A 24554-nucleotide genomic window follows, 5' to 3' on the forward strand; every position below is an offset into this window, starting at 1 on the left:
ACAGGCTCATTAGGTCTATGAGCCATCTAACTATGACAGCTTGTCCTATGCAACCTATAATCACACAGGCTACCTCAATATAAACATCAAGAAAGGCCGTCACGGGATCTTTAACCCTGCATCAGTGTTGCACATACCTTAAATTTACAAGGAACAGAGAGTTCCCACAAGGCAACACTCACATTTCCTGATGTTCCAGAGCAATTCAGCCCAAAACAAAGCACGTATTTCAGACAAAGCGTGATAACCAACAACCTCTCCCATATTAATTTAAATAAGAAAAATCCCACTTCCTCATATTCCCAAGAGTGAATCCAAAACACTTGTAGGTTTAACAAAACATTCTGCAAAACCTAGTAGACAGAGGAGGGAAGGGGGTTGCTGTAGCTATAAAATGGCTCAAGCTTTCACAGCATGTTGCAGGCCTAAAGGTACAAAATCGAAGTACATTAGCTGTAAAGCTCTTTTCAGCAATGATGTTTGCATTTTCTGTACTGTTTAATTCTATCAGAGGGGAGCTAAGCAGGGCAGACGTGATCGGCATCACAAAACCAAGCTATAGCACCACAGACTTGCTGCTTCTTTCTCCACAATTCCTTACATGCCTTAATCTTACATCCTGCGCCAGTGCCACCATTCCTATGGCGACACCTCCCTCTGACTCTCAATTTGCATTTTAATCATCCCTAAGATCTTACTTATATTTTGCTATTACCACCTCAATTTTACAGGTATTAGGTACAGCCTGCATTTTCTCTAAGGGTGCCTGAGGTGTCAACAAAAATAAACTGCAAATTAAGGGTTTAGTTTCTTTGTTTCTAGACTTAATGTTTGACTATTAAGAGTAATCCAGGGTGGGCAGACCCTCCATAATAAGGATAAACCACCCTTCTGCTGGAGGTCTGCAGGACAGGAAAAGAAAGGCTTCAAGGAATCTGTTGGGAGCACTGCTCTCAATCTCCAATACTCCTGCAACTCCCTCAGCTAGCCTGGAGGTGCTCACAAACCTATTTCCTTGGCTGAGCATTCGGGAACATCAGGACAATTTCATGATTGTCTTCAGGAGATAGGGAGTGCAGGTCACAGCAAAATGGCTCGTCCCAGCTTCATCACTACAACCAGAACAGGAAACCCAGCCAACTGAAAACCAGCAGAGAGAGAGTGAGTGTCGTGGTTTAACCCCAGCCAGCAACTAAGCACCACACAGCTGCTCACTCACTCCCCCGCCCCACCACCCAGTGGAATGGGGGAAAGAATCGGAAGGAAAAAGCTAAAACTCATGTGTTGAGATAAGAACAGTTTAATAGAACAGAAAGGAAGAAACTAATAATGATAATAAGAACAATAATAAAATTACAATAATAATAATAATAATAGGATTGGAATATACAAAACAAGTGATGCACAATGCAATTGTTCACCACTTGCCAACCAATGCCCAGTTAGTTCCCGAGCAGCAATCCCCCCAGGCCAACTCCCCCCAGTTTATATACTGGGCATGACGTCACATGGTGTGGCATACCCCTTTGGCCAGTTTGGGTCAGCTGCCCTGGCTGTGTCCTGTGCCAACTTCTTGTGCCCCTCCAGCCTTCTTGCTGGCTGGGCATGAGAAGCTGAAAAATCCTTGACTTTAGACTAAACATTTCTTGGCAACAACTGAAAATATCACTGTGTTATCAACATTCTTCTCATACTGAATCCGAGACATAACACTATACCAGCTACTAGAAAGAAAATTAACTTTATCCCAACTAAAACCAGGACAGAGAGAGAGAGAAAAAACAATGAAAGAATAGAGTAGGAAGAGAAGAGGCAGGAGAGTTTTCAAGTGGATTCACTCTGTAATCTGAGCACAAAAGAACTGCAGAAAAAATAACCAGGGAAGGAGTGTCTTAGCCTAAATTAATCTTGAATTAGTTGCCTGCAGGAACCTGGGTATCTTGAACTAGATCAGAAGAAGGAAAACAAAACAACAAACCAAAAAAACCAAGTACGAAGTCAGTTGTCCTCTGAACAGAAAAAACAATCTGTGTCTTAAAAGGAGAATCACAAGAACAGCTGAATTTTGCTGTAGAGGTAATGATGCTGTATTCTAAATATATTATATTGAAAGCATTGACTTTTATCTGAAGCAGTCATGCATAGAGCAATTTAGTGGTCACTAGCAGTGTTAACAGCAAAGCTGTGTAACAGGAGCTCACCTAATGAGGGACTGAGATGCCCACACAGCTCATGCAGACAATGCAAGGCAGCCATGGAATGGCAAGGTACGGAGCTTCTACTCCGAGCTCTGCTTCACACTTCTCTGCCTGAAAACTTCCCCTGCCACTGGAATTGCACATACCCTGTAAAAGACGTCCCCAGTGACAATAACCCTGCCTGGTGACCTTGGGTAGGTCACCAGCTGAATAGCTACCAGTTCCCTGAACACTCAGGCGAAATATCAGACCAGCCCAAATGAAGCTTTGCAGCCATGGATTTAGAGGGCTGGGACATACACAAATACAGAAACTTGAGCAATATCCCACAGCAGCGGAGCTGACCACAATCTACATGCCGCAGGGATCGCTGACTGCGTGTGGCTTTCCCACCTGACACATCTGCTTCCTCAGGAGCTGGGCTTTCTCCACAGCATCTCTGCCCCTTGCTTCTCTCATCTTTATGGTTTTCATTTGAAGCTACGGAAAAAAAGAACAGCATGGAAAGAGCAGGCAAAGGAAATGAAAACTACTTCAATGGAACAAGAAAAGCAGTCAGCACCTACTTTTGAGGTGAACACCGCATAGTGGCAAAGACATAATATCCTCATCTCTCCTGCACAGAAGGGTGATGTGCTGTTTGCAGCTTTGGCATATTTCTCTAAGTTGCCCTCTTTTTCAGTCTGCACTTGCTTTCATAATATACCCTCACCTGGATACCAGATGAGACCATTTCCACATCCCATTCCTATTACCCTTAGAGCGTGAAAGGAAGACCTTCCACATGGAGCCAAGCAGATGAGTACAACAGCACCATTTCCTTTAATTTCCTTCATCTGAAAATTAGACCTGTGTTTAAGAAATCAGATGGGAAATAGCTGACCTCAACTGCTGCGTTTCTACTCGTGGGTACTTAACCAACACTACCATTAATATGACAGTCTCTTTTGAAAACTTTAAAACAATGAGATTCAACCACTTGCCTGCAAAAAATGTGGTCAGGCAGTTATGCTCTATAAATTCATCCATCACTCTATTTTTTTACAACACATGTAGTAAGTCATCCATCTATTTCCTCTTTCTTTCCTCCTTTGCAAGGAAAAACAGTCAAAACCCACTAAAAAATAATAGCCAGATGACAAGTTTGAACATTTCAAATCCTTTAAAAAAAAACAAACCACAAATGAGAAAGAATTTTTATTCATGCACTTCTCAGAAATGATAGAAAATGCAAATGGTGCTGAAACTTCTGAAGTGAAACATTTCAGCCCGGAAGCTGCCTGCCACTTCTCTGATAGCTATTTCTTTATCATTATCAGGCGGGTTGTTTTGACAGCTTCACTTCTAAGCTGACTGTAAATCTGTGAATATTTCACATATGACTGAAGTGGAACAACTACCGACAATATCAATCAGCTTGGAGTGTGAAGATTTAGCCAGGCTCCAGTAGCCAATAACATACCTGTATATGAGTTAAAGTGCTGAAAACCTGTATTTACTTCGCACTGTGTAATTCATTGGGATTTTATAAAGTAACTCTTAACTATCTGACTAAATCAACAATGTGCTTCATGAGTTCAACCCTTCAAGGTACAGCTACATTTAAACAATAACAAAACAGCTCAAACCTAGGAAAGAACAAGGGCTTTCTGAAAATTAAACTGGCAACAACAGCAAAAATTTTTATAGGGCTGCAGGATTCCTAAGTCTCCGTGGGGTGCTGCTGCTTTACACCAAACCATTAGCTTTAGTCCACGTTGCTGTTTAGCCCCTATCGTGGAAAGAAAATCAGGCTCCTGTCTCATTACAGCTGATGCCCAAGAAGAAGCTGCTCTGATAGGTCCTGCACTTTCAGCCTGTGACAGTCAGGAGCTGCCTGACACCCACCAACAAAGAAGGGGGTGCCCCGAGACAGCCCTCTGCAGCTCCTCGCTTCACGTTCTCTGAAGGATGCCTACACTTCAACAGCCTGACCCTACATGGTAATCACAGCTGGCATCCTAAATATGAAACAGAATGAACACTTGGCATCTTAATCCTTTCCAGTGTTTTATTTTCAACTGCTGGGTTTTCAGGCACAGATAGTAAAAAGCACCCCAACCCAGAACATAACAGCTGTCAGTATTCGCTGCTCAACAACAAAGCAGTGAGCCTGCCAAAAGATTTTTTTTGAAAAAAATGCTTTGAGAAAGAGGGAAAGGTTGGAGGCAGAAAACATGTTCTTACCTTTTAGAGCACTTAGAGGTGATTTGATCGTAAGTCTCTTCACACTATAATTGAGCATCTCTGATCCTCAGACAACTGCTGCAGGCAGGGAAGTACAATTACTTCTTTATCCAGATTGAAAAAACAACACAGTTTAAGTGACTAGCCAAAGGTAACACAAAAAGCTTATGGTGGAGCAAAGAACAAAACCTGTGTATCAAAGTATCATCTCTGCATCACATATGAAAGAGTACTCTGTGCTTCCCTGTTCTAGGACTCGGCAGAAAAAAACCCTACCAAGATAAATACTACATTTTAAACTATCCACCTACAACTTTTTAATTTGAAATCTATAATGTCTAAATCCTACTTTTTTTATAAGTGCATAATTTTGTTGATTTAACTATTTTTTGATCAAAGGACTCTGGGTTTTTTGGGGTGCTGTGCCATCTGCTGCCTGTATTTTGGGGGCATAGTACATCAGATGTCAAGGAGAAAGAACCACACCGAAACCAAGAACGGATCTCAGACCCTACAAATGGCCATCATGGTCCAGACAAGAGTCCAGCTAGCTCAACATCCCCCCACCCAACTATGGGTGGGCAGATCCCTTAGGGATGCCCAGGGAAGAATGAAAACAGGGCAAGAATCTTTTCATTCCTTTCCACAGCGCATTCTACATGTCTCCTCTCTGAAAGAGCAAAATACAGGTGCATTTAACGTGGGTTTCACAAAGTACAGCAGCTTGATGTCCTTGTCACATTATGATTCTGCTTTGTCTCGCAACTCTCACTGCAAAGATCACATGTATTAAAGACACTCAGCAACCTGAGTTTTAGAAGATCCAATTTCATAGCCTTCAGCCATTTTGGTAAATGTAGAAAATAGCTGCAACAATTGGAAGCAACAAGTGCAGCATGCAGCGGCTGTACAGCAACCAACTTTACTTCAGACTCTGGCCCATTTCAGGTAGAATTCTGTCATGCCTGCATACTTCAGTGACCATAAGTAGCAGAAAATGCAACTGGTACATTCTCAAAGGAAAATCCCATGGAAGAGCAGCACAGGCCTAAGAATGACTCCCTAGCAAAGGAGGAGGAGTTGTTCCCGCTTACCTTCAGCCTGACCATCAGATGGAGAGGCAGGTCTGAGAAAGTCTCCGTGCCTGTTCACTCAGCTCCTGCTCAGATTTTGGCTAACACACAGCCCATCCCAAGGCTGATGTATGCTGGGAGCAGCACCATTAGGTCAAAGAGAGAGCAATGGATTGGCAGGACACAGTGGGCAGGAAGGGCTAAAGGTCATTAGCCAGCTGTTATCACCTGCAGCTTGCCGCCTCCTGCAGCCATCATCCTTGTATTTTGATTATCTGGCATTTTTTTCAGAATCCAGTACCCTATGGAAATGGTATAGACCCAACTTCCTCAGCTTACCCAAAAAGCTTTTGAAGCAGATCCAGCAGCAGCCAGACTGCCGAGGCTTCCGTGCTTCCCAGTGTGACACAGGGACACCCGCACTGTGCGGGAGGAGGAAGGATGAGCGCACTCACCCTCTGCGAGGCAACTGCTTTGCTCACAGGTGCACAAGTTACTAATCAGAGAACCTGGGAGTCAGAACCCTCATCAATTAAGTGATGAATTAGTGAATTCACATTAGAATAGTCTGTACAAAGGGGATTGAGCTCATTTGACATGTTCATTTGTTTTCTTTCCTAATGAGCTCATTAAATAAAGTTTAATTTACAGGGTACGTTATCCTGTAAATTTGAGAGATCCGAAAGGACTGTGACACTCTCCTCCCCTCAACCCGGTGCTCAAGGATGAGAACAGAGTGAGGAGTTTGTCACATTTATAAGTCAACATTTGTCTGTAGGACCCAAGACAGCATGGTTAACTCTTGTTGCGTTGCGTGTCCTTCACACTAGATTCAAATAACGCTGACAGCTAACGTGACTAATGTCACAGAATGAAGCCAGACTCAATACGTACATCTAAACCCCTGAAAGGACAGGATTTTTCTTACTACATATTTATAAGATTTCTGTCTAGCATAGCTCTGTGTATGTCAGGTAATGAATCCCTGTCCTCTCCCACAGGAGGGTATTTAATAGCTCAGACCATTTCACTCTCAGGAAGTCACGCACAGGATACTCAAAGTTTCCATCGCAGCCTTATCCCCAACTATACACACAGTTCTTTTCTTTTTTCTGTGCTTGCACCTCTCATGCTTGCTAGATTTATGAACCCCTGTAGTCACTGCTTAGGCAAGTTATACATATTTAATTCTTAAATTTTTCCTCATAAATTAATCTCTACAGCTTCCACCCATTTACACTGCTTTTGAGTTCCCTTCAATGATCAATATCTTTACGGTAATAGGAACACTGAAGTCTAATATAATATTTCAGGTACTGTCATACCAGCACTCTTATTCTCTTGTCCCCTGAAACAATTCCTCCCACACATGCAACACAAAATTACACTGGTCTTTCCTACCACCCTACCATATCCACATGGTTTCCTCATCATTAATACCTTCTTTCAGGAGTGCCAAAATTCAGTGGGTTTCCCCCAAGGGAGACAGGGAGGAGCATGACAAAGGTATTACATCTGCTCTTTTCCTTTTGTCTAGCAATTTATTGTCTAGCACTGAGATAGTGCCTAGTAAAATGGAATATCAAGCAACTTCAAGCTTACTTTATTACAAAAAAAAATACAAAATAAGTACTATGTCAAACCCCCTAAAGCCTGTCAGTTTTACATTGCTCTTCAGAAGCCTTTCAGATTCTCTTTTGACATCTATGCCGTTGGCTTTCACTGGGACACAGGAGGAATTTATAGTTATTCATGTCTTTTTATCAAATGGCTCTATGTTTTGAGCACCAGGGAGACAGCAAGATCTGGAAAAAAAAATACACTGGCCAGTAGAACTTCCTCTTGTATTCTGCATGTGCAAAACATAAGGTACACGTAAGCATGGTCTCTCTATTCAGTAGCAGCAGCTGCAGGGTGATGTTAGCAGCAGTGTTAAGACACAGCAGGTATTGCCGTACTGCTGCTGCTCTTCCCCTTCCATGTAACAGAGACTCTGGGCCTCTGCAGGAACATCAAGTATTTCAGTCGCGAGGGAGAAACCAGGGTGAGCATGAAGGGGGCTTTGAAGGAGGACAACTCATGACCGTGCCTGCAAAAGTGATTTATGATAAGGAGAGAGGCCTTGCATAATCACTGCACCCACTGATACAGCATAAAAACACAATTTACCATGGGGACTGCAGGCTTGAAAACTCCTTCCTTTACAAACAGCAGGCTAAAGAGAGGTAAGATTGGCTACTGAACTTGCAGCTGATAAACAGCAAAACCTGACCCCATCAAACCACTAAATTCATGTCCACTTTAACGGCCACCCTTTCACAGCCAGCATCCATCCCAATACTCGCAGAAGTGAACTCGGAGGCAGAATACTCCCTTACACTGTGCTACACCAACTCTACAGCTCAAGCTGAAACTATTTTCCAGGGACTCTCAACAAATACTCAGTATATTCTAGTTTCTTTTTTTTAAAGGAACCGGATATTAATTGTCCTTGCTCAAGAAGCAGGACCCTTTGCAGCCATTTCCCCAGAGAACTATGATCTACGCATGGTTTATTACCTTATTATACTGATGGTTGAAGAGAAATGAGACTCTAAGAGCAGTCTGCTCCTGGTAAATATTTAACCACTAGAATCATGCCAACAAACTTCTCAGCTTGATTCTCCTTAATTTTACTTCAGCATCACGCTTTCAACTTCCCCTATGGCCTGAAGCTGATAGCGTATCATATTTAGCAACGTAAGTGTACTCCTCCCCTGGGATGTGAATGGATCCTACTAACAGATTACAACAGCATTTAATCTGAGATGAACTTCAGTCACTCCTCTTACCTGTTCAGATAAGGAATTATCTGAATGTTTGTACTACACTTGTTGCTTTATGAGCTTCAGCTTCACAGATTAGAAAAACTTGCTCTTTTCTCAACTATTAGCAGAGGGGGACAATGATTCTTAGTCTCTAAAATTATTTGGAGGAGACAGAGGGGTGGTATTTCACAGCTATGGATCAACTGTTCTCCAGCTGGGTATAGACCAGGGTGGGGAAGGACAGACATGGAAAAAGTCATCAGCCAATTCCAGGCCCCAGCAGCTACAGGGAAAGGTCAGCAGCAAGTGTAGAGCAGCCCAAATTTATTGCACCCTTCTGAGGATACGAGTCCTGGCCACTGTCTGTTCCAGACAGAGAGTGAGCACCCAGACCTCCACACAGCAAGGACTACAGCACCTAAGCACCTCCTTCCCTGGGGAGTTTGAAGGAGGGAGTGGCTGCAGTTACAACTATCACTTCTTCCTCTTCTTCTCCTCTTTCCTTATGTCCTAAACTTGTTAAAATTATACTTACAGTATCTGGCTGGTTTGGATCTCCCTAGCAAAAACAGTCAACCGAATCCTCTAAAGCTCTGCTCCTCCTGTCAGCATTCAAAACTGAATGGGGATCACTGGAGCAGCTTGCAGAAAAGAACAGGCACTACTTAAAAATCCCAAGAGGTGGAGTTACAGGGTCCCAATCTGTAAATCTATTTACTAAGAATATCAAGTATATTCATATTGATTAAAACGCTACAAAGGCATCAAATCCAAAGGGCTAATGTGAAGTGCAGTTCTGGACTCATCTGTGGGTCTAAGCAACGTTGCAATTTCTTTTTATGTCTTTTAGATGCCATTGCAAAGATAGGACAAAGCAGCTTTCATTCATATCTCTGATTTGCAGCAAAACCCCCTAGTTAGACCATTTTCAGCAGAAGAAATGTTTTTTAATGAGAATTTAGAACATCACTTATTTCTGTAACTCCAGCTCAACTGTCACCAGCACCATTAGAAGAGTAATGCCAGGACTGTGCTCCCAAATATACCTTCAGATCCATAGCAAGCCACAGATCTCTTTATTACACCAGCTGTTTTACTTCCGTATTCCACTAAGAACACAGGACTCACTTGGCAGGCATTTTATTAGCATGAGTTAAATTTACTTCAGCATTAGTAGCAACAAAACAGATGATTATGTTGCATTTGGCAGTAAGTGAGAAAAAACAGCTTCCAGTTTGGCCTCTGTCCTTTCTACAAAGGAGGGATCAGCATCCCATGGTGCTGGTGCAAAAAGATGTGCTATGTCTAATGCTGACGACCATGCTGGCAGGCTGGCACAGGGCTGGCGTCCCAGTGTGTTGAGAGTCATCAGCTCCCAGCTCCTGACTCCCACAGAGCTCTACACTGAACAGAAACTGAGAGTTGCTGCCTCACTTAGAGGCAAGGTATCACCAATTAACCGGCTGGCAGCATCTCGCTTCCTATCAGCATGCTTAACCTGTGCTTTAGCAAAGAAAAAGACAATTTGACATGTTCTTGACAAGCTGCTCACCTTGATTCACGGTGTCACTGGATAGATGTGGTTAGTGTCCAGCTGGCTCAACACTGGATTTAACTCTTGCCTCACTATAATCAAGATCTTTAAGATGGAGTTACATATTTTTTAAATGTTTTCACATTAGCTCTGCTAAGGCATTGTCAACATTAGAAGGAGCTTACTGATACAGCTATCATCAGGAAACATCTTGACAAAGACATGGGATATATATCTATGGAAGTCCTTTAGCTACTACTACTGCTCTGAAGTGTCTAATAAAAAACCCCTCAACTATTCTTCCTCATTAATTATCAAAGCTATCAGCCACAATTTAGAAAATGATCAATCAACAGCAAAATCTAGTGGCAATTACACAGCTACAGATTGAGACTTCCCTGTATGTTTATCAGAGCATCATTCCTCATATTCTTTCATACTTATTATTTTAAATACCCTACCCTAAATTAAATATGTAAGTATATTAATATTATGATAGCATGCTATTCTAAGTATTTTAAGCTTAGAACTTTCAAAGTAAACAGAAAACAGCAGATTAGTAACTGCTGTAAGTTAAATTCAAAACCTGTGGTTATAAATATTACATCTGCTGTTTTGTCAAAGTGTCCACAAAAAAGATTTATAGTATAGTTATACCAACAAAGCCTCTCAGTATAGAAACATCTCATATATGGAAAACAGGTAAATAATTACACGGATTCTTTTGCCTTCAAAGATCTTGAACTAGGATTAACTCCAGTTCCTTGGCTTTCACCAACTTTAGGACTCTGGCTGGAAAAATCCCTGTTCGTCACAAGTTTCAAAAGGCAGAATTCCTACTGCAGATGGAGCTATACCAGCAAAAGTAGTGCTTTGGCTGGTACATCTTTCTTAATTCAAGCAGAGTTTGTAAATTCTACTAGCAAAACAATGCCTGCTCAAGCTACTTTATGTTAAACCATGCTAGTACAGTTTAACTGACTCCTTCATTATGTAGGAGAGGCTGAGCACTAAAATTGAAAGTATTTTTAGTTTTTGAATGAGACCAAAAAATACTTTTGACATAAAATACCTGAAACATTATCAAGGCAATAATCAGACTTCCTTTGTTTGGAAAACTCAATTTGATGCTGAAACCCATTCCCTTCTGAAACAACACCCTTCACATTCAGTCAAGTCAATCTTTAACTTAGGTCAATATTGCTGATGAAGTTAAAAAAAAAACCAAATTAAAAAAGTCCAAACCCACACAGCAAAACATATCCATCAGCTACTCAGACATGCACACGCTCCAAATCCTTGTGCTATTTTTTTTTCAGATCTTCTATAATTGCTTGTCTACAGGATAAGGATCTCAGTTTTTATGAAAGAATGTATTATCCTCTTGACTATGAAAGAGCTTGGGAAAAAACCACTATTCAAATCCATCTCAAAGGCTCAAATCCCAATGCAAGGCAAATACACAGAACCCTAGTATTTTGTTTAGAAAATAAGTGCCTAATGTTTCCGAGAAGTTTTGACATCAAAAAAAATACACACACACACAAAATATTCAAGGACTGCTTGCTGTCTAGTGACTGAAGTGGACACAGAGGACATTTATTGCTAGAAATACAGAGGGAAAAAGTCTTTGTACCCTATAACTTACTTTGGTTAAGGGATTTTTTTGTTTTGTGTTGCCTTGTGAATTTGACACTCAAGACAAAAAGCTGCATCCTGAGGCAAGAGCCTGAAACAAGCTCTGGCACCAGTACTCTCTTCCCGACCCAATGAGAAGGTGCACGCTAGATGCACACCGCACAATACAGAAGGGCTTTCTGGTCCAGGTACACCAACACACTGAGCAGCTACACGCTGCTTCCAGGATCCCAGCTAGTCTCTCCATGTGGACAGTGTTTGCTGGATATAGCAGCCCACTCAGAAAGAGCTGCAGTAAAAAGAATAATCATGCCCACAGAGCCCAATCTGCATCCAAGACCATCTGCAATATGAAATGCAGATACCCAGGACTCTCAACTCACCATCCTCCTTACCGAAATGGAGAAAATGGGATCAGCCACGCTCTCAAACTGTCTGTTGCTTTGTTGTCAGGAAGAAAGACAGTGGGAGTTGAGCTGAGCTCCCCGCAAATACACAATGAAAGGATTCTTGTGAATCTTTCTCACATTATAAAACTTGCACCTTCTTGAGAAAACTGCAGTTTGGAAGAGCTGCAGTAGCTTGTAACAAAAACCTTTAGGACACAACAAGAGTTTCCCTGGAGTGCAAAATAGTGTCTGAATTTTTTCAGCGATGGCTTGTTAAAAGTCTAGTAAATTAGAAAAAATACCCAATCAACAACAAATGAGCAATAGAGACTCATAATCATGTTTGCAATGTGTCATCCTGGAAGAAAGTACAGAAGAAAATACAGTCACAATCTCTTTGACGCCACCATGTTTTGCCACAATATGCTTTTTCAGTGTGCCAGCTGCAAGAGCAAGGATTTGATATGGATTAATAAACATACTGAAAAACCTCTTTCCTCGCTTGTTTTGTGGCTACAGAGAGTATAAAGAGACTGATCAGTCTCTGTAGGCTGTTTCCCCCATATCTTCATTTTCTTTCACTCTCAGAATAAGATGATTGAAGTTCAGTTAAAAACCTACCATCTGCCATATTTACCTGTTGCAGCTGAAGCCTCTGAAGCAACATGCAAACTACTCAAATTTAACCAGAGGCATTAATTAATACTATTAAACAAAATGGGATAGCCTGAATAGTTCTGCACCGATGAGGGGATATAAATACCCCAGAGTGCATGTTACACCAGACAGAGCAGGCTACAGCAAACCAGTAACAACGCAGACAAACTGCCCACTAAGTATTGATAGTTTGGGCTAAACGCAAGAGTCCAATGCTGAGCTTTCACCATTGCCTTTAAGTAAATGTTGTTGTTCAACATTTCCCTCCCTCTGAATATGTGCTGTTGGGGTTCAACCGTATTTTCCTGAACTCAGACATCAGATTTTTCTGCTTTCATCAATGGGGGGGACAGGGACAGAGGATGAAAGGAAGGAACAAAACAGAACAAGTTCCTCCGCCTGCAGCTTCCCCCTGAAGTGGATCCCCCGAGAATACTGAAAACCACACCAGGACCCAACGCTGGCTGAGAAAGCAGCACTGCAGCAGCGCGACCCTCGCCGCTCTGCAGGGCTTCGGGCTGCACCGTGCGGCGAGCTCCCGACTGACAGAGCAGTGAGGCGCCTGGAATGGGAGCTAGAGACAGACTGAGGGCCAACTGCATCGGGCTGGGCTCTGTGTGGTGTCAGCAACGCCACCAGAGATAAACTGGGGGTTTTTCATTTTAAATGACACACACTAGTGAATTCCTAACAGCAGCAAGGGAGCCCCTCCGACACCAGCCACCACCTGATTTAAATATCATGTGTGACCTGCCATCCCAGTTTTGACTTTGGCTACAAATAAAATAAAAAGAACAGCAGAGAAGATGGTTCCCCAGTCAGCTCCAGGCCTAGGAATAGCTGCTGGTTGACTATTTTTTATGATGGTGACTCCCAGAACTTTGTATTGCTTGTGCATATGGAGTATTTCAAATCTGTGTCACAGAAGTACATTATTTTTCTCTTGCATGCTTGCAGATAAGATTAGCCTGTGCCATAGGAGCATGCGCTGACCTGTGAACCAGCACACACTGCTGCTAGCTTCTTCTACAAGATCTTGCTGGTCTGACTGCAGCCATGAGGTGCCGTGTATTTTTCTGAAAGCTCAAGTCCTTGAGTCATGGGATTACAGAACAGGCTGACCCACCATTGCAGAACCTCTTCCAAATCTAGAAACTATAAGGAACACCACAAAGGCCAACAGCAGTATCTAAGGGTTTGAATTCTAAATGTTACACGATATTCAAAATTTTTAGCAGCATATGAATAATCAACATCAGCATTTTTGTTTAAGCCTGTTAATAACTTCTGATAGCATCTACCTTATTATGTTACTTTATGCAGTTACTTCTTGCGTTAGTTATGAATACTCATAACTTGCACAAAAGCTTTTGTAACACGTCAGGAAAACTATTAACTACTGATAGTTAATGCCAAGTAAGACAAGATGTGCTACAGCTGTTAGCAGTAGACCGCACAGTTATAAGATCTTACCTCCCAACAAGCCAAAACTGTATTTATATCCGAATGTCAGGGAGATTACGGCTTTCATCTGCTGGCTCAGGGGAATCCCCAAAGACAGTTACATCCCTGTTCACAAGAAAAGCAACATGGCCATTGCAGAAGGAAAGGTAACCAACTCATAAGGAAGCAAGCTACAGTATGTGCAGCATTATGAAATGCTGAAGAATGGCACCAGTATGATGGTTTGTGCAGAGTGAAGTTGTGTCAGGGTCTGATCTATAGCAAAATATACTCACGTTACACTTCCACTGCTATGAAGAACAGCTTGGGGTCGGTACTCCAAGGAGCACGCATGGTTTAACAGCTATAATTCAGTCTTAGGGCCTGGGCTATTTGACGTCTCTTTAAATTACTCCAGCTCAGTCACATTTCCGGTGTGCTTACAGTCACAGGGCACTGCAAGACCAAGCCTGAAACTTCAACCTTCAAACTGCAATCTTCTAAGCATGCCTGATTTTATTACATCAGAAAGGCTACAAACACTGAGTACACAACTTTGGCTTCTGACTAAAGCACACAGACCTAAATATGACCTATAGTTTCATATCCTATAGAATGTCAAACTTTATGGTTTCAGATAAATAATGCTATTTAAAATTACTACAATAAAGAATACTAGAGAATGCTCTCACAACCAACAGATTAAAATGAGAAAAATGTGGTAGAAAACTCAGTGCAGAAATTTCAGTGCCTGCACATTAAATTGGGACTAGCTCCAGCTCTGCAAAAAATAGTGTTACCTGCCTTACAAGAAACTGCTTTTGACTGAAAGCCATTGCAGCTAGCTGAGAAACTGTACCAGTCAGAATTGACTGCAAGATAAAAGATACTGCTGTGGTGCCAATGTCTGGGAATACATTCTGGCAGGAATCTTGTCTCAAGATTTTTATTAGACTTTTCTTGGTTTAAGTGAATTGCAACTCATCCTGCAGCAGGTCATCTCCCAAGTCAACCGAGGGCAAAACCCCTGGAACCTCTCCATTCTGAACCTTCACAGTATCCTTGTGTTGCACCTTTAGCAAGGCTTACGCTTTGGGATATTACAGGGAACACATTATGGCTTCAAAAACTTTTCCAAACCAACAAGCAAAGTGCCAAAAGGTGTGCCACAAACACAAGTAACATGATGCCTGAATAATCAGGACTCATTTAAAAGCAGCCTTTGGGAAGGCACTAGCAGCATGTAAGATTAAAAGGGAACGTGTAAACTAAAACCAAAGTCCCAGCTAACACAAATACAGGGTAGGGTTGAATCATGGCATTTAGATACTAAGCACAAAAGCCCCTCACAAAAGAGCTCCAATGACTCGATTCAGTTTTCCTGTTTAAACATAGTTCGGGCCCTCCAGCAGTCAAATCAAAACAGAGGAAAGCAGAAGAGACACCCTCACCCTCTGGCCTCTGGCAGCAGAAGAAAACAGATTGCTCAAGATCACTGATTGCTGTGTCTCCAATTCCCTCCCTCCCCAAATTTAAGAGACTTCCTGCCTTTAGTTAAAAATATTAGCATGAGTAGTGCTCTGAAAAAGCAGTATTATTTACAAAGCTGGGGAATTCCATCTCCCTCGGTTCTGTCAATTCATGAGCTCAGTGTAAACTTTAAAAACTGTTGCTGTCTTTTAAAAAGCTGGTGAGTTGTTAACAACTTCCTGGTAGTTTTATCTGGAATTTTAAAATTCTGAAAAGCTGCAGGGAGAGGGCAGGGAAAGGGCCGGTAAATTGAAGCTGATCCACTGAGAAGCTAACATAAACTCCTAACCTTGCCATTTCAAAGCTATCCGTTCTACCTAAAACACCTAAGATGTACAAATCAGATACACAGCTCTTATGATATAGTTGTGAAAGATGACTGCCTTTAAGTTTCAACTATTTTATCTACGTTAACAACATCAAGTATTTACCTGAGCCCCTGATCAAGATCCTTGACTTCCAACACTCAGATGATTCAGAATTGCTAGCCTTGGGTATAGCATTCAGGACAGCAAGACCATTAACTTCAACTTCTCACATAGTATTTATTTTATTACAGGTGTATTTCTTCCACTGGGCTTATATTTTTGTAATTGTTTTCACGTTATTGTCTGCAAACACTTCTTTCAGCTTCTTTCCTTGTAAAGGGCAAGGCAGAGACAGTACCTGCAGAAAAGGAAGCTGAACTACTTTGTGGTTATGCAGTGGGTTTGCCATCTTCTCAAACGCTTTTAGACAGTTTAAACCATCTTAATTTCTTGCAGTTAACTTAAAGCTTGATTATATGCCAACACACTTATTCAACCCCATACCCCTGGCTAGCTGAAATCTCTGCCCCACTGCCGGCTGATCATCGCTTCAGCACCCAGCCTCTACCTAGCTCAGCCTGGCGATTTGCCCGCCGCCACACCAACCCTCCCTCCGCTCCCCTCACTGCAACCCTCAGAGGCACCCCAGCTGCAAACCCGCATTTGTGCTAGGTTTGCTCCTTGGATCAGGAACCCTGTCGTGACCGCGTCTCACGTGAGGGACTCCAGCCTAGAGGGGCCGGATGAGGAGCAGCTGGGGCCACAGAGGTCCCTGGGAGTGTAGATGCTGCCGCGGCTCAGGGGCCTGGCACCTTTATACTTCTACTTATAACAAACACATAAAGGTGAGGGATATGTCTTGTAAAGAGTCTTTCTTCCACAGATAGCACGATGGAATGTGTTCACGGGTGTGCTGTCACAGGCACAGAGAGGCTGGTTCAAAAAGCAAGTACGGAATATAAATACCGAATAGTTTGCATGAGAAGGTACAGAGAAGGTCAGGTCATGCCCTAGAAAAAAGAAACCTCAAACAAAACCGTAGGAGCCTTGTTCTGTGAACAGTATGGTATAAGCGCTTCAGGTAAAACAGGCGACTGCTCTGTACATAGAGAGCACTCATCTTTTCCCCATCATGGCACTCTGACCAAAGTGATGTCCCTACAATATATTGAGTTGCCAGGAAGAAGAGCAATGTAATTTTTCCTCCACGCTGGCAAACATACAAGACATCTAAAGATGCTTTTGTGATCTCTAAATCAACTTTGTGGTCTCCTACTATATTTTTAAGTACCAATGGGGAGATACCGGGAAGATGAAATCGCTGCCTACTTTGCAGATAAACAAAACATTTCTTAAAAGAATACAATTTATTTCTTTGCATCTGACTAGAATGTGAGGACTGAAGTAATTTTGATCTAAAATGACCAGACAGTAAATGTGAAGATAATTGCTTCAAAATTGTTTCTGAAGTAAAAAAAAAAAGTAAATTACATCTTGCCTGTGTATAATGTACTCAATTTTTCTGTCCTTTTGAAGATGCACTGCCTGTGCTCATCGTGATAAATGCAGCCTTTAAAAGGTATAAATTTCCCATTTTTACAGTAATCATCTTTTTTCCATTTCAGTCTGAGGGAGCACTGAATGTTTCCTCACCAGTAAGGGGAGGTTGTGCTTGCCAGTCGTCATCACAGAAGCACAAAGCTATTTGTTTATCCATTGCTGACACCTGACAGTTCTGCACATAGTAGGCCACTTAGCCCGGCCAGACCCCCTTGGATGAAGGAGAATTAGTGTATGGACTACAAAAGTTACCATCTTTAGTAGGCAGGCAGCCAAACAATGTTCATTTTTAACTTCTATTCCCTTCTTCAGCTATTGTGTTACAGTAAATAGAGTCATTCTAACATGAGGGATTTATTTTACTAGTGATGAACCTGACCTTCAGAGTCTAGATCCGTACTTTCCCAGCACTTGGGGATCACGGACTTTGGGTCAAGCATTCCCCGTAAGCCATCTATCCTCACCACGATCACACCACAGATTCCTCATACGCTGCATCAGTTACAAATGGGTGTACAGCAGTACTTTTATAGACTGAGACACCCTCCACATATCGCAGGAATTAAAGAGCAGCCTGCCTGGCAAACACGAAGTATATTGGGGACAGCATGTAAGAATACCTACACTGGATGCAATTTCAAGATGATCCAGGACTCATGAGTCAGCTGAGGATGGGAAAAGTCACAGCAAATAACTTGCAGGCCTGAAAACTGTCCTCCTCCTTGCCTCCCTATGCAAGTTCACAGAACAAATAGCTTAATTTAATTGTTCATCAAGCTCCTCAGATTAGCTTGGGATACCAGAAACGACACAGCAAGCAGTCATAAGAGTGGCAGAAGTGACCTTATAAAAAGACACCTCTTCCCCCACGCAAACCTAATCACCAAGTTATTACTCAATATCCTGACAGCAAAACAGAGGACAAGGCAGCAACACAAAGAACCTGTCTCTCCCTTTCATCTTTCTGGGAAAGAGCAAAAAAGACAAGACAACCCAGAGCAAGAGCTGGTGTTACATGCCCTTAACAGATACTTAATTAACATCATATCATAACAAGGCCCAGAAGTGATTGTGAAACACCCCCGGGCTCAGAACAGCTTACTGCCTTCTCACCTGGCTGTAGGAACCCCTCCGCCAATAAGCAACCCAATCAGAAATTCACCTTTGCTGCTGACTTGCAAGTATGCCGTCAGGGTGAACATGATCCTAGAGAAAGCAAGCCTAGCTCAAGCCCAGCCATTCCATTCATTTTCCTTCAGCTCATTCCCCCTCAAGGGGAAGGGGGGAAATCAAGATTTTAATGTTTAACTAGATGTTAAGAACAGGTGTACTGTTTGCTTCCTCTCTGATGCCAAAAAACTTACTGTGTAAGAGGGACTTCAGAAGGTGAAGTCCTCACCACAAGAAAACAAAAAACAAAACACAAACAAACAAACAAATAAAACCTGTATTTCCCTTTCCTTTTTCTCCCACCCCTTCAGACATTAAGATATAATAAGCTCTAGAATAGGATCTACATTTTTGCCCTATAAGCTTTAAAACATTATTTTAAAACACAAAAATGTAAAAAGAAAAAAACCAACATCAGAAGAGACACATATTAAAACATGCACTAGGTTTGTAAACCGCATTAAATACTCAGCACTTCAGTGCTTTGTGGTAAACCTTCAGATCACCTAAGATACTTGCAAAGCAATTTTCTCAGGCATCCTCTAGAGGTTTAGTATTAGTCTTTTTACAGGTACACGAAAACTGAGAGTAAAGGCCCTACCCAGAGTGCTCGAAGGAACAGTGCCAGACTTAGATGTTCTTCATCTCATGAGCAACAACAACAAAAAAATGACTCACACTTATAGCACTGTTTGTATGACCACGGCATCCACTTCAAATGAAATCACAGCATCATTTTGTGTCGTCTGCTTTATTAACCATGAAGGCACCCAATACAGGTATCACTTCGTGGTATTCCTATCCCCATTCTAAATTAAAAAAATATATATAATAAATAAATAATGTTGCTACGATTATCAACAGGAAGTTATGTAAATTTTTATTTGCCTTTATGATAAGCCTGTTGCATATATTTGGAGTAATGTACTTCCCAACCTTTGGGAGCCTATTACTCCTATAATCACATACGAGAAAGCTCTTTGGGAAGTTTGCTAAAAAGAGATTCTGCTATAGATAGTAATGTTAGACCAGCATTTCAGTTTTAGGGTTTCTTTACATTTTCTGCAGTACCACACAGCCTCTACTTAGCACACAAAAGCTCTAACTTCTTGAAGCCTGTGATCCTGAAGAGCACGGCTGCACTCTTTTTCCAGCCTTGCAGGAGCTAGTTTTCATTTCCTTTCTTAGAAATTGCTGTATTCACACAACACCAAAGACACATGCATCTACTAACACTTACTCAGAGTAGGCAAAAAAGCATGCTAATATTCTGTGCAAGGAGAGCTGATTTGATCTACACATTCCAATTTGCTGCTTTCATGTCATCTGCCCTGTTGGAAAAAAACACTGACAATTTTGGCAAGTTGCACTGTTGATGTCAGTTTCAAACACTGAGTGAGGCTGGTGATTAGAAATTTCCTAAACCTCTAAGGAAATAAGTGTGTTGCAGGTAATTATACCTGCACATACAATAAAATCTCACAACCCGCTGAGTTACTACAGCATCTGTACCTGAGAGAGAAGACGCAGAAGAGCGGTATATGAGAGTATGTGTAGAAGTACAAAGGATGATGAATGTCTGTGCTATATATCACATCTCTCCCTACAAGTGTATTTATCAGAGAAAACGTAGCCATCTCCCAGCTGCCAGATGAGAAGAGACTACAGCAAATGGCTAGCAGCCATTCCCAATGCCATTCTGTTATTCTGGCATAGATGCAGTATCAAAGGCAAATAAACAAACTTGCTGAGACAAGCATATTTCCTACAGCAAGCGCCGGAGATCTTCTAAATGGCTTTTTTAAGGCATTTATAAATTAGTATTTGTAAGAGTGAACAGTACTTCCATAAACAGTTTAGTGGGTTGCATGTTTCTGTTGACATACGCCAATATAAGCATAAGGTTTCTGTTTAGAAAACAAGACTTGGATCAACAAGCTAACTTTTGTTGTGCAAGGCTTTCAATGGGAAGGAAAGATGGGGGAAAACAGGCCCAGCAGCCACAAATTACTCCCAGATCTTGGCTCCAATTAGACCTCAATTTCCAAAGGACCTGAACAGGCTAAAAATACAAACCAGGGGCTTAAACCACATTTATGGGAAATATTCAGCTGCACAAGACATGCAATGATAATTTACTTCTCTGTAGCTGCATGGGATGTTCTGGGGTTCCTGCTTTGACAGACTATCTTAGAAATCCCTACAGCAGAGCATGTGCAAAAGAAAAAGGGGCAAAACAAAAAGCCCAAATGAAAAAAACACATTTCCAAATTATTCTGTGGCTATTGGGACATGTTTAGATCCTTGCTTGTAAGACTATAAGGACAAACTGGATAGGTATAATTGTGGGAGCATTATGGTCATTTGGGAGTAAGAAGAATAATTATAAAAACTAACAGGAAGGACAGGAAAAAAGCTCACGCCAGTCTGAAGAACAGGGTAGTCAACAACTTATCAGCTGAAAGCATGAAAAGAAACATTTTTGACAGATATGGATGACACTGGGAACTGACAAAAAAACCCCAAAATAACCCTCTCTACTCTGCTTTCTGCAGATAAACAAAACCAATGACTCTCGTACTGGCTGCAATTTGCAACTAAGAAGAAAATTCCCCTCAGCAACAAGCATATGCGATAGAATCGAGGAAGAAAACAAATCCATAATGTTTTTCACAGAAGCCTTTGCAATTTGATCTTGTCAGCTTACACACAATCTTTCCCCTCGCCAATGTATTCCAAAGGCACAATTTTAAGAGAACTTTGCACACAAAAATGGAATGCATTCTGAATTAATGATGTTAAACTCACATTTTGAAAAAATTAAAGTTTTCCCATTTTAGTTCCCTCACTCATACTTGTTCAAAGCAGGACAGGGCTGCAAAACTGCAAAGAAACTTGGTTTTAAGCTAAGAGAAACTGCGTAACCCAGGCTTCATTTTCCACAGTAGCCACCCATCCCAAGTGATGTAGGCATGCTGGTACAGATCTCCATAGTATGGACTAAACTGGGAATCTCACATACACGAATGGCCTTAAAAAGCAACACAATTTTAGATCAGTCGGATTCAGCACTACAGAGAAACTAACTATGATCATCTTAAAAAAAAAAAAAAAAAAAAAAAAAAACCAACCAAACCTAAATCCAGTCCCTTCCATGTTTCCTGGCTTAGAAGGTTTATGAATATACAAAAAAACCCAGCAATTTTAAGCTTTGATTCTGCATTAACACATCCGTTCTCCACTGTGATATGGTGAAGGGAGCTCTTCCTCCTAGAGAGCTGTGCAAGCAGGGCGTTTCTCTCAGTAAGAGCGGCGGGAGTTAAAACGTGCAAGTGAAGAGGAAGCAAAAGAGCTGGCAACCTTTAGGTTTCACCACATGCAAAATAACTGCAGCATTACAAATCTGGGACGCTAACAAAACGAACTGCACCCTTTCAGGAACAAAATTATGTGTCATAAGAAAGCCCGTCCAAAGAACGCAATGTAACATGCTTCACCTAGTTTGAAAAACTAAGTGTCTGCCTAAGCATTAGCCACTTAAAAAAAAAATTAATACAAAAACCCACACATAACAAAAAACTCAACTTTCCAAAATAAAGAGGAATTTGTATAAGCATTGCTCTGAAGGCAAAGCAGCTAATCATAGCCATCAGAAGGGTTGTGGATTTTGTCTAAAAGCGGAGCCAAGAAGCTAACAATTAAGGATACAGCTCTTCAGGACAGCAATCCCTACTTTTACAGAAAAATTATAGCAAATTAGCCATTGCAATAATGGTTCGTTTGTCCCCAGAGCAGTGTATTTATTAGTCAGTACAGCACACAAATACACTGTGTACTTAGACACCTGCCCATCAACACAGTAATACTTCAACATCTCGCAGCGTGTGATGACTAAGTACACGTACTACAACCCTGCACAGCCACTGAAGTATCACCTCCAGCTTTACAAATGGAAACCTACAGTCAATGCCCCAAAAGGTATTTGGGCAAACTGATTCCCACCACCAAACACAGTACGGAACAAACTGCAGAATGTGGCCTACGATGGCACCAGACCACACCAAGCGCAAAGGCAACAAGCGACCGATCCCTGCTTTCCTCAGCCCTGCACAAGCACTCCAACCTTTCCTTCCAGAGCTAGAGGCAAAATATTTGTTCACCCAAATAGCAATGGCAAGCAGCAGACCTAGCAACACACAACAGCAATGATAACGAAAAAAAAAACCACCAACCAAAAAAAGCCCCAGAAAATACTGGTGAAAAAAAAAATCAAATAATCACAAAAGCATTTGCACTGGACAAGACGTACGTAATCTGAAGTTCTGCATTACATCGAAATCTAAAGAGCTAAACAACTGCAATAACAATTGGGAAATTTCTTATTTTCACTAGGCTGAAATTACAGCTACAGGCCATTCATTTAATGTTTACGAGAACAAATATTTTAACTGCCTGAACTGTTCTGCAGACACATAGTAAAAAAACCTGAAAGGTACCCAAAGATGAAAGCAGGAAGGGGGGAAATCAGTAAACACACTTCATTATCTACCACGCTAGCAACTCTGTAGAAAAACTACAACTATGGATTACATATGTAAAAAGCATTTTATATTAATTTATTCAAAAATTTTCCACTTAAGAAATAAACAAAATCTTGCATTTTTCCCAATTAGAATTTTACTCAACATTACAACATCCGTCTCCCTAATCTATTCGGTGCAAGAATTTAACTCCTGAGTCACATCACTGTCATGTTCCATCCCACAAAGTAACAGGGCTGACCATTTTTCTGCTCTTTCTTGGCAGTGCTGCCATAAAGCAAGAGCTTTTCCTCCTCCTCCTCTACTTTTCGGTGTCTCTTCCTGAAGCTTTATCAGCTTTCAGTCTCATCTTAGAGCCTTAGAAAAGCACGAAGCTTGTCTGCAAAGCAGTACCCTGAAGAAGTTAGAGGTGACAAACTGAATATGTAGTATCAGTGTGTGCTGAATCACAGCATAAATGCTCTCAGTGAGGTGCAAGATGTTTTTATCACGCCGCGTTTGAACCTCAGAAGATTAAAGAGGCTAAGTCAACATTTATCTTAAATTCCCTTCTTAAATATCCTCACATACATGCACGACAAAGCAAAGAAGGGCCATTCACATTAACAGCGGTGGGGCAAATTGATACCATGGAATTTGTAAACGGGGTTTTGAATAGTTTGTGCAAAAACTCTTAGCAAAAAGTAGAGTTCGTTCCGCACAGCTCCCCAACTCCAACTGCCACAGCAGGATTCGAGAGTCCGGTTGTGGAAGCCGCTCCAGGACGAGCGCCCTGGGCTTCCTTCTGTGGATGCCACCACACGCCCAGCCACTTCCTTGCTATGGATGGGCCACGGATGCAGGGACGGGGCTTTGTTGGGATTCATCCCAGCAATGTTTGCAAGCCCACAGAGCATGTCTGTTATTAAAAACAATAATCAAGGATTAAACTGTCTCCCCTCCCAGCAGGCGGTCACTCAGGACTCTATAACCGCACTTTCCTACGTCCCAGCAGATCTTTATTTTTAAAGTCATTGTGCCTTCGTATTTCCCTTCATCCTTCCTACTCGCAAGACCTCTGAGACTTCTTAAAGCCAAGAGAAGCTCAGAGGCAGATGGACTTCATTATTATCGTATGCACAAGGCAGTTCCACGACAGCCTGTAAGGAAAACTTTTTTTTTTTTTTTTTTTTGCACTCCCATTTTATTTCTCGCACTTTACAACCGCAGCCTGTGATTCACCTATTCCTCTCCAACCAGCTCGGGGTCGGAAAAGCGACACGACGCCCGAGAGACAACTCGCCGAGTTGTGAGGACGGAGGCCCCCGGCAGCGAGGCCCCGGCCCCCGAGGCCCGGCCCGGCCCGGCGGGCGGCTGCTCCGTACCTCACGGCCGTCCCCAAACCGCCTCCCGCGGCCGTTACAGCGGCTCCGCCCCGCGCCTCTCGCCAGGCAGCGACGCCCCTGGGGCTCGTCCCGCAGCCTCCCCCCTCCCCGGGCGC

The 24554-nt window shown here is 42.0% G+C and overlaps 1 protein-coding gene across 1 annotated transcript in view; it reads right to left on the reverse strand.

Moving 5' to 3' along the window:
• The window catches only part of MCUB (mitochondrial calcium uniporter dominant negative subunit beta), a 55391-nt gene that overhangs the window by 30393 nt on the left and 444 nt on the right, over positions 1-24554 (reverse strand). The gene's annotated exons all lie outside the window — the stretch shown is intronic.

The sequence above is a fragment of the Harpia harpyja genome, chromosome 2 (genome assembly GCF_026419915.1).
Source record: "Harpia harpyja isolate bHarHar1 chromosome 2, bHarHar1 primary haplotype, whole genome shotgun sequence".
Lineage (NCBI taxonomy): Eukaryota > Metazoa > Chordata > Aves > Accipitriformes > Accipitridae > Harpia > Harpia harpyja.